This window comes from Hoplias malabaricus, chromosome Y (assembly GCF_029633855.1).
Source record: "Hoplias malabaricus isolate fHopMal1 chromosome Y, fHopMal1.hap1, whole genome shotgun sequence".
NCBI classification, from domain to species: domain Eukaryota; kingdom Metazoa; phylum Chordata; class Actinopteri; order Characiformes; family Erythrinidae; genus Hoplias; species Hoplias malabaricus.
In genome coordinates, this window is record NC_089820.1 from 79,837,955 (window position 1) to 79,849,242 (window position 11,288).

Sequence of the window (11,288 nt, forward strand, 5' to 3'; positions counted from 1 at the left end):
CCGCTTGCATTCTGTGTGTTCATTAAAAAGGCATGGAAGTTTAAAAACAGCAACTCTAAATTGGTCATTCATTTCCTGTTTCAGAGACAGATTTGTTATAGGTTGAGTGCTGAGGAGTAGATTGCCTAATGTTTGGCAGCAACATGTGAGAGAGAAGACGGGTAATTGTGAGGCTGTCTTCCATGTTACATTGATGAGGCACACCATTAAAGACCACCTGCTGTCTGTGAAGGTGTCACATGTCAAACATGAGGTCCACGTAAATGTGCTGACCCTCGTTCTGGATGGACGAAGACGGACTGTCACTACGTGGTAATGCAAGCTATTTAACTTTACTAATCCTTCACACAGTTATTATAACTGACATTATAACAAGTTTGTAGGCTGCTACTGTGTACAAAACCAACCTACAGCTACCCAAAACATCTCTCTGTAGTTTTGTGAATTTGAGCGTGGCACGTCATTCTAACCTTGTGCTTGAACCGAATATTACTATATACCTCCTTCAGCTCCTCCATTCTCGGGAAAACCCACTAAAAAACTCATATACCTGGGATATGACGGAATATTCCCCCACATGTCAATTCAGACAGCATTAATAACCTGGGGCTATTTTTTTTACAGGTTGTTTAAAAGTTATAAGCTCAGGAATCTTTCCCAAAATTGAAGTGAGACACTTACTTTACCCCACGCCCACAGAAAAACACAGATAGGGTTTGTGAAAAGGCGCTATATAAATTTAACTTATTATTATTATTATAAAACGAATCCTGTCCAAACAGGGATTAAGACGGCATGCGTTCATGTGTGCTGTCGAAATGGTTGGACCAGACTTTAAAAATAAACAGCATACTCTGCTAATATTTGTATTTTGAAAGTACCTGCACTGCACAGATCCAGGGTGTTTGGTTTAATCCCTGCCTGAGGCCACAGTTTGTGAAGAGTTTTCCTCTGAGTGCTCCAGTGTGAGTGAGTTCAGTCCTGTACAGGGTTTGTTCCTTCCTGGCATCCAAAGATTCCAATTTGGCTTCAGACGCACTGCGATCCTGATCAAGAGGAGACGGTTACAGAAGATGAATGAATGTAACTTACGTAATATAAGAGTAAGTAATAAAACAACAGCAAAAACCGAACTGAAATTATGGCTAGAGACAAGAGGCTTGGAGGCTTGCACGCTGGATATGAAATAACAACAGGCAATCAGTCCATTACACCAAATGAAATATCAATTATGCTGTTTTAAACATCTTAAATAGACTATGAACATTAAGTAAATGCAGTTTACTACTTTACTTTATTACACACGTGGTAATGGATGAGACAATACTGGCTTGTGTGTAAGAACAGCATCGGTTTCCTGGGAAGTAAAAAAACATCCAATCAAATTCACAAGCTGGGAATGCCTGCATTGTCAATGTTCTCCTTAGAAAAGCATACTTACTACTTCAGATGTTTCCCATTCGAGTCGTATTAGGATGGGGGAAAATGGTCGCCATGAGAAAGCTCCAACGTTGGTCCTCACTGAAAAAATCGTTCTGACGTGATTTGAAAGCAGCATTATTCAGGAGCAAGAAGAAGCTGTAAAACAAATGTTATTGCATTATGTGAACCACGTGCCATAAACTGCTTAGGCAAGTTTTGTCCAATTTTACAAGTTAGATACATGTTTCTAAAGTGTTACTCTGACTTTTATTTCCGGGAATAAAGGGGCTTCCCCATTCCAAGAGATAAGAACATGAAAAGATTGAGAAACGCTGTTCTAGAACCTTTCTAGATCGGACTGGCTTCTGTTTTCTGGACGGTCTGTAGGATGGTTGTTTTCCAGGCAGTCAGCTGTGAGACTACTGTACTCAGGAAAGTAATGACTGTACGGTACAAATGACGCACATTCTGAACAGACAGCAGTGAGTGTGGAGATGGACATGTGTTTGTCTGAGGTTGATTCACTGCTCGTCTGACTGAGCCAGTCCATTATCAGATCAGCAAACAGAAGATCAGACACTTGTGCCACGCTCAGGCAGAATATTGCAGTAAACTTCCATTTCCTCCAGGTCAGAGGGACAACGTGCTCAGTTTTACCTTTGAAATGGGTTGTGTTTGTTGTATTCTTGTGCATAATTAACACAGTCATTTCATTCCTGTAGAACATGTGATGTGTCATGTAGTACACTGCACTCTGACTAACGTTAATAAGGAGATTTACCTTCTTTTCTACAGTAAAAGCATATGCTCTTTTGTGACATCTTTCCAGTAGCTATAACAATATAGAGTTATATATAAACCAAAACATTTCAGGTTCATAAATCGTGATTTGAAACTGCACGTAATTTTCGACTGAATCTGAATTTTGCACTTTGCATTAACCGTACAGACCAGCGAAGTGTGGGAAGCTGGCAGCTGTGGTCACTTCCAGCTCATGATTTCCTGATGGTCTTCACAATTAAAGACTGTTCCATCGAGCGATTAGTTTTAAGGAGAACTGCCGAATGATTACGATTCAAAGAGAAGTGCATTAACACAGTCACACAGTGCAATCAACAAACTAGGAATATCCCAACAGGTGACATCCACATGAATATTTGTGTGTGTGTGTGCACATGCACAGAAATGACTAGCAATTAAACATTCATTCATTATCTGTAACCCTTATCCAGTTCAGGGTCGCGGTGGGTCCAGAGCCTACCTGGAATCATTGGGCGCAAGGCGAAAAAAAACCCTGGAGGGGGTGTCAGTCCTTCACAGGGCAACACGCACACACATTCGGACACTTTTAAGTCACCAATCCACCTACCAACGTGTATTTTTGGACCATGGGATGAAACTGGAGCACCCAGAGGAAACCCACGCAGACACAGGGAGAACACACCACACTCCTCACAGACAGTCACCCGGAGGAAACCCACACAGAAACAGTGAGAACACACCACACTCCTCACAGACAGTCACCCGGAGGAAACCCACGCAGACACAGAGAGAACACACCACACTCCTCACAGACAGTCACCCGGAGGACACCCACGCAGACACAGGGAGAACACACCACACTCCTCACAGACAGTCACCCGGAGGAAACCCACACAGACACAGAGAGAACACACCACACTCCTCACAGACAGTCACCCGGAGGAAACCCACACAGACACAGTGAGAACACACCACACTCCTCACAGACAGTCACCCGGAGGAAACCCACACAGACACAGTGAGAACACACCACACTCCTCACAGACAGTCACCCGGAGGAAACCCACACAGACACAGTGAGAACACACCACACTCCTCACAGACAGTCACCCGGAGGAAACCCACACAGACACAGTGAGAACACACCACACTCCTCACAGACAGTCACCCGGAGGAAACCCACACAGACACAGTGAGAACACACCACACTCCTCACAGACAGTCACCCGGAGGAAACCCACACAGACACAGTGAGAACACACCACACTCCTCACAGACAGTCACCCGGAGGAAACCCACACAGACACAGGAAGAACACACCACACTCCTCACAGACAGTCACCCGGAGGAAACCCACACTGACACAGGGAGAACACACCACACTCCTCACAGACAGTCACCCGGAGGAAACCCACACAGACACAGAGAGAACACACCACACTCCTCACAGACAGTCACCCGGAGGAAACCCACACAGACACAGTGAGAACACACCACACTCCTCACAGACAGTCACCCGGAGGAAACCCACACAGACACAGTGAGAACACACCACACTCCTCACAGACAGTCACCCGGAGGAAACCCACACAGACACAGTGAGAACACACCACACTCCTCACAGACAGTCACCCGGAGGAAACCCACACAGACACAGTGAGAACACACCACACTCCTCACAGACAGTCACCCGGAGGAAACCCACACAGACACAGTGAGAACACACCACACTCCTCACAGACAGTCACCCGGAGGAAACCCACACAGACACAGGAAGAACACACCACACTCCTCACAGACAGTCACCCGGAGGAAACCCACACTGACACAGGGAGAACACACCACACTCCTCACAGACAGTCACCCGGAGGAAACCCACACTGACACAGGGAGAACACACCACACTCCTCACAGACAGTCACCCGGAGGAAACCCACACAGACACAGTGAGAACACACCACACTCCTCACAGACAGTCACCCGGAGGAAACCCACGCAGACACGGGGAGAACACACCAACTCCTCACAGACAGTCACCCGGAGCGGGACCTGAACCCACAACCTCCAGGCCCCCCTGGAGCTGTGTGACTGCGACACTAACCTGCTGCACCACCTAATTAAACATTTATGAGCAATAATAAATACTAAAAGACAGGAAGAGAGAAAAAAAAGAAAAGGGAAAGGAAAGCGGACTTCTTTATGACTTTCTACTATGGGTGGTAGATCTTTCAGCATCACTGCACCCAGACTCTGGAACTCCCTTCCTCCTGTTTTTCGTAATTGTCAAACCATGTCCTACTTTAAATCTCTGCTCAAAAGATTTCTCTTTTCTTCTTTGCGTCTGTAGAATTTTTATTTTTTCTCCATCTGTGTCCTTGGCTTTGTGAAAGGTGCTATATAAACTGAACTAATAACTATTTTAATAGTACAAGCCGATCTGAATGAACGCAAATTACAAAACAAAGGCAAACTACAAACAGATTAAAATAAGACCCCAAATTCACTTACGCAACTCACATTTTGTATTTGTGCTTTAATAAATTTACATTTAAAAAAAAAAAAAATTTTTGCCTTAAATCTAAGCCCATAGTTGTAACATTGCTGTGAGGATCTCATGTCATTCAGCCACAGAAACATTCTTTAGCTCAGCTACTGATGTTGGATGGTTACCACGGCAGAACGCGAGAGATTTTCTTACTTCCGCCAGTTCCTTCCACTTTGTTTCACATGGGTGTGTTTTTGTTGTAGCCCCATTTTCAGAACCAGTGGAAAGTTGGTGATGATGAATAATGGATTAATAGGTTGCACTTCACACCTCTTTCGAGTGGAAGCTGAGTAACTGAAGCCTAGTCTCTGACTCGTCTACGGCACTGAGTGCTTCCTGCCGTGAACCTGAGTTGAAGGACTTCTTGCCTAAACAATTCCAACAGTACTCAGTGATGTCATGAATGCATGTTCTTTGTTGGTGAACACCTAGTGGGAGGTCAGAGTCGTAGTTCATCTGCGGTGGGGTTTGAGATGGGTTGGGTTTATGAAAGCGTTACAATGCAAACACAATCAATGGCTGAGCACCAACAGACAACCATCAAAGAGAAACACTTCACAATGAAACTTCTGGAGAAAACGATAGAGTTTGGCATCTGTAGAGCGTAATTACTCTCTTTTTTTTCCCCCTCTCTGGTGAACCTTCAGCTGGGAATTAATTCTCTTTGATAGATTGTGTGTGTTAATTGGGGGTTGAAGTAATGCATTGCTTTTGTCCTCTTGCCCCTCTCGTGTCCTGTCTCTAATTAAAGCATTTCCTTCGGTGCTGCCACTTTCTCCTGCTTATTCACAGGTGTTTGCTTCCGTCCGTTGCCGTGGCAACGAATCTGGAATCCCGCTCCATTCCATATACCTCCAAATGGGCTCTTAGCATCTCCGGCATGGGAATTCACTTTAAATATATGCTGCTAAAACACATTTCCATCCAACAAAAGCTTTGCATGAGTCAAACTGCCATTCACGGGTTCCCTGTCAAGGCCCACTCTTAAAAATAAAAGATGCTTTGACATATAGATCTGGGAAAAGGTTTCAGTGAGGGTCTTTAGACTTGAAGAGAGTTCTTTGTTCTATATATTTCACTTACAGAAAGGCACCGTTAACAAAGTTATAAGGTATTTTCATCAAAAAGAGTTGGGAATCTTTCATATATTGAAGCATTCATACATTTATCTATGTAACAGCACCCAGAGGAAACCCACGTTGACACAGGGAGAACTTCTCACTGAGAGGGACCTGAGGCATGGTTTGAACCCACTGCCTGCAGTGCCTCCATGCCCCACAGTCAAGAAGGACTTAGAGAATCCAGGTAAAAATGGCAGGTGGAGTGAAGGAACAGCACCAGTGCTTGCTCCCCCCTCAACATCCATGGCTGACATGCTCTTGATCGAGACACCAGACCTCCAACTACTCTCTGGGTGTTGTGTCTGTGTGCGCTCACTGCTCCCGATCACTAGTTTGGGTGTGCGCAAATGTTAGGGTTAAAAGTGGAAATCTTTAAAGCACATTTTACTTTTAACATTAATAATCACTGCAATTCACCCAACAGAAGAGCCTCAGAATCGCCAGATGTTTCAAGATGTTTTCGTCCATATTTATTTTAATGTTTTTGAGAACTCTGTTTGTAACATGGTGCAGCAGGTTAGTGTCGCAGTCACACAGCTCCAGGGACCTGGAGGTTATGGGTTCAATTCCTCCTCCGGGTGACTGTCTGTGAGGAGTGTGGTGTGTTCTCCCTGTGTCTGCGTGGGTGTCCTCCGGGTGACTGTCTGTGAGGAGTGTGGTGTGTTCTCCCTGTGTCTGCGTGGGTTTCCTCCGGGTGACTGTCTGTGAGGAGTGTGGTGTGTTCTCCCTGTGTCTGCGTGGGTGTCCTCCGGGTGACTGTCTGTGAGGAGTGTGGTGTGTTCTCCCTGTGTCTGCGTGGGTGTCCTCCGGGTGACTGTCTGTGAGGAGTGTGGTGTGTTCTCCCTGTGTCTGCGTGGGTTTCCTCCGGGTGACTGTCTGTGAGGAGTGTGGTGTGTTCTCCCTGTGTCTGCGTGGGTGTCCTCCGGGTGACTGTCTGTGAGGAGTGTGGTGTGTTCTCCCTGTGTCTGCGTGGGTTTCCTCCGGGTGACTGTCTGTGAGGAGTGTGGTGTGTTCTCCCTGTGTCTGCGTGGGTTTCCTCCGGGTGACTGTCTGTGAGGAGTGTGGTGTGTTCTCCCTGTGTCTGCGTGGGTTTCCTCCGGGTGACTGTCTGTGAGGAGTGTGGTGTGTTCTCCCTGTGTCTGCGTGGGTGTCCTCCGGGTGACTGTTTGTGAGGAGTGTGGTGTGTTCTCCCTGTGTCTGTGTGGGTTTCCTCCGGGTGCTCCGGTTTCCTCCCATAGTCTAAAAAACACACAATGGTAGGTGGATTGGCGACTCAAAAGTGTCCGTGTGTGAATGTGTAAGTGAATGTGTGAGTGTGTGTTGCCCTGTGAAGGACTGGCGCCCCCTCCAGGGTGTATTCCCTCCTTGCGCCCAATGATTCCAGGTAGGCTCTGGACCCACCACGACCCTGAACTGGATAAGGGGTACAGATAATGAATGAATGAATGTTTGTAACTTTCTCTACAAAATTCATCTGAAGAGGTTTTTCACAGACTAAATCTCACAGGAAATCCTGCCAAAGCCCTATTAAACCACTGAGAAAGAGACCCACAAGCTATCAAAACACAACTTATTACTGGCGGCAAACATTTTGCACCATTTGCCAGAGAGAGCAGATTATTAGCTTCATGCAGAGAGGTGGTCATTAAATGACCCTGAAGTTCTCGTCCAAAGATTTTTCGCCTTTGAAATGTATAAACTTTCTTCATTCCCTTAATAAAATGTTTCAGACGATAAAATGAAGATAAGTTAGAAGTTAAAAAGAGAGTGAAACCCAAATGATCAGAAAAACTACAGGTGGTCAATAAATAAAAATAAAAATCAAGTAATCAACAACAAAAAGGTCAGCACTGGGAATGTGGGAACAGCTGCTAAATCATCAGAGTAATTGATAAAAGAGAGAAAAATTTGTGAGCAATTACTTAATAATTCATCATGTTTACTGATAATTAGAAAATATGCTTTCAATTGTAATAGGGTTTCTTGAGTGGCACAGAAACACCGCAGGTAGTTAAGCCTCCACCCAGCGACAGGGTCCTGGGGTCTGGAGTTCAAACTTCATGTTTGTGAAGAGTTTGGTGTGTTCTCCCTGTGTCCGCTTGGAAGGTGAATTTTCCGCCCTATGATGGCACCTTCTCGAGGGTGTGCTCTTGACTTCTACAAAATGAATCTGGGTAATCTCCCCACCAACAATGACCCTGGTTAACAGCGGTTACAGAAAATTAATGAATGAGTCATTTCTTTCTTCCTAGATATACATTCTATGCACCTCTTCAATTTGTAACCCACAACTTCCACACTTACTTCCAATAAAACCAACAATTCCCAATTTTAGTCATGTACACACTCAAACATGATGGTTCTTCAGTAAAGAAAAGGGTTCTATATAGAACCCTGGGCACTCAAAAAAACTTGTGCATTATTAAATGGTTCTCTGCATCATTACAATTGAATAACTATTTTTGGTGCCATACAGAACCATCTATAGCACAGTCTCCATCAGTCTGAAGAACCCTTTCATGATGTAGAGAACCATTTAATTATGCACAAGTTTCTTTGAGTGTCCAGGATCTATATAGTACCATTTCCTTTACAGAAGGACCCATTATTCAGTGCCACCACATCTTTTTGAACCACTCATGTAAAGCCACTTGTGCTACCAACTGGCCAAAATTTCTTCTGACATTAGTTTTCTCTCTTTTTCTACAAAAATAGCTTCTAATCTTCAAAAGCTGTACCTTTACACTAAATAATGGAACATTGTTGTGAGGTTTTGATTGTATTCAGCCACCTGAGATCATGATTATGGATTAAAATGCCACTTCACCCCATTCCTCACTGTTCCACAGCCTGATACTGGGGGGATTCATACCGGTCTAGCCCATGATTGGCACTGAGCACGGTGAACTTAGGCTCTTGTTGATCACCTGTACAAAGAACTACAATGACACTGTGATGATCAATGACCTTCCTAAGTCTTTTATAATTGTTCTTTAAAATTAAAGTCACTTAAAAAAAAAAAAAAGGACTCTGACATTTTCTCACCGCCAGGGAAAACTCTGCGGTACTGCTTCTGAAACACTAACATAGTCATTCATTCCTTCTCGTGTTGATTTATGGGTCTCCAGAGGGAAACTTTATTGCAGTTACAGGGATACTGACTCCCTTTTTTTTAGGAAATGTACTTATTATTACTGAACATTTACATCCGGAAAGAGATTTCGGATCTCACACGGATCTCATTACAGAGTACGTCTTATAAGACACTTTCAGGAATGTTCTGTCTGAGTTTGGATTTCTCTAATTATTGCAAAGCATGAACTCGTTTCAATCATAATTTCATCTTTAATAACGGCCCGCTTTACTGCCTTATTGCTGAGGGGAGGTCTCTGGGAAGAATCAGCTGTAACACACCAAAACTTGCCTTTTTCTCTGTATTGTTTAACTTGTGATTATTATAATTTTTATGAGTTTGTCACCCAATTAAGTGATTGCAAATTTCACACACCAGCTCAGAGTCCTCTAAACATTCAACAGCACCAAGCTGGGAGGATAAAAGCCATCCTATGTTTCATCTGAAACATGTGAAGTCAGCACCTGCTTCTTTTAAAAATACTCTTAAAACAGTGTGTTATGTTTCAGTCCTACCCCTCCGAGTCTTGGTCTTGTTTTCTTTTCTGGCTTGTTTTTCTTGAAGACTTCCCCTCTTTGTGCTCTTTGTTTGTCCTCCAGGTGCTTGTCATCATCTCTTCCTCACCTGACTGCCCTAGCCACGCCCCCTTCTGTTCATGTGAGTGCTCCAGGTGTTTCTCATTAGTTACTGTTTATAAACCTGTCTATGTGCTTATATTTAATCAGTCTTTGTTTTACATTAGTTCCTCTATTTATCCTTAGCTCTGTTCATGGTTTCTTGGTCTTTTTATTCAGTCTTGTATATAAAGCACTTGTTACTGGTTCTGTCACAAAGCAGCTTTACAGAATTCTGGATCTCTAGGCCCATGTGGCAAGAGCCAATTTGACAATGTCAGCAAAAACTTCCTTAGAAACTGAGAAACCTTTATAAAAACAGAGTCAAAAGTGGATCTATAGCACAGTGTCTAAACAAAGAGAATGTTTAAACAAAGTGCAGTAAATAAACAAGGATCAGTAAATAAACAAGGATTAGTATATAAACAAAGATCAGGATATAAACAAAGAGCAGTAAATAAACAAGGATTAGTATATAAACAAAGAGCAGTAAATAAACAAGGATTAGTATATAAACAAAGAGCAGTAAATAAACAAGGATTAGTAAATAAACAAAGATCAGTATATAAACAAAGATCAGTAAATAAAAAAGGATGAGTATATAAACAAAGATCAGGATATAAACAAAGAGCAGTAAATAAACAAGGATTAGTAAAAAAACAAAGATCAGTATATAAACAAAGATCAGTAAATAAAAAAGGATGAGTATATAAACAAAGATCAGGATATAAACAAAGAGCAGTAAATAAACAATAATTAGTATATAAACAAAGATCAGTAAATAAACAAGCATTAGTATATAAACAAAGATCAGGATATAAACAAAGAGCAGTAAATAAACAAGGATTAGTAAATAAACAAAGATCAGTATATAAACAAAGATCAGTAAATAAAAAAGGATGAGTATATAAACAAAGATCAGGATATAAACAAAGAGCAGTAAATAAACAAGGATTAGTAAAAAAACAAAGATCAGTATATAAACAAAGATCAGTAAATAAAAAAGGATGAGTATATAAACAAAGATCAGGATATAAACAAAGAGCAGTAAATAAACAATGATTAGTATATAAACAAAGATCAGTAAATAAACAAGCATTAGTATATAAACAAAGATCAGGATATAAACAAAGAGCAGTAAATAAACAAGGATGAGCATATAAACACAGATCAGGATATAAACAAAGAGCAGTAAATAAACAAGGATTAGTAAATAAACAAAGATCAGTATATAAACAAAGATCAGTAAATAAAAAAGGATGAGTATATAAACAAAGATCAGGATATAAAAAAAGAGCAGTAAATAAACAATGATTAGTATATAAACAAAGATCAGTAAATAAACAAGCATTAGTATATAAACAAAGATCAGGATATAAACAAGGATTAGTATATAAACAAAGATCAGTAAATAAACAAGGATTAGTATATAAACAAAGATTAGTAAATAAACAAGGATTAGTATATAAACAAAGAACAGTATATGATCAAAATGTTGATTATCAATAAGAGGTTATCAGAACTGATGACTGAGAAAGTCAATTTCCACTTTTGTTTTACTAATTTATTTTTGTGGTGTTATAATAAACACATTATAATATTAATATTTAAAAGTGCTGGACCTACTATGACCCTTCTATGAAGATGTAGTTTGCCTCCTTTTCAGATTTACCACTCCACATTAAATGGCA

The 11,288-nt window shown here is 41.7% G+C and overlaps 1 long non-coding RNA gene across 1 annotated transcript; it reads right to left on the reverse strand.

Moving 5' to 3' along the window:
- Window positions 1-884: 884 nt before the first annotated feature.
- Window positions 885-9,547, reverse strand: LOC136677860 (uncharacterized). The gene is made up of 4 exons (XR_010796440.1): window positions 9,499-9,547; window positions 1,442-1,578; window positions 1,306-1,357; window positions 885-1,046 (listed from the first exon to the last, which is right to left on the reverse strand). It is a non-coding gene; the product is annotated as an uncharacterized lncRNA (long non-coding RNA).
- Window positions 9,548-11,288: the final 1,741 nt, after the last annotated feature.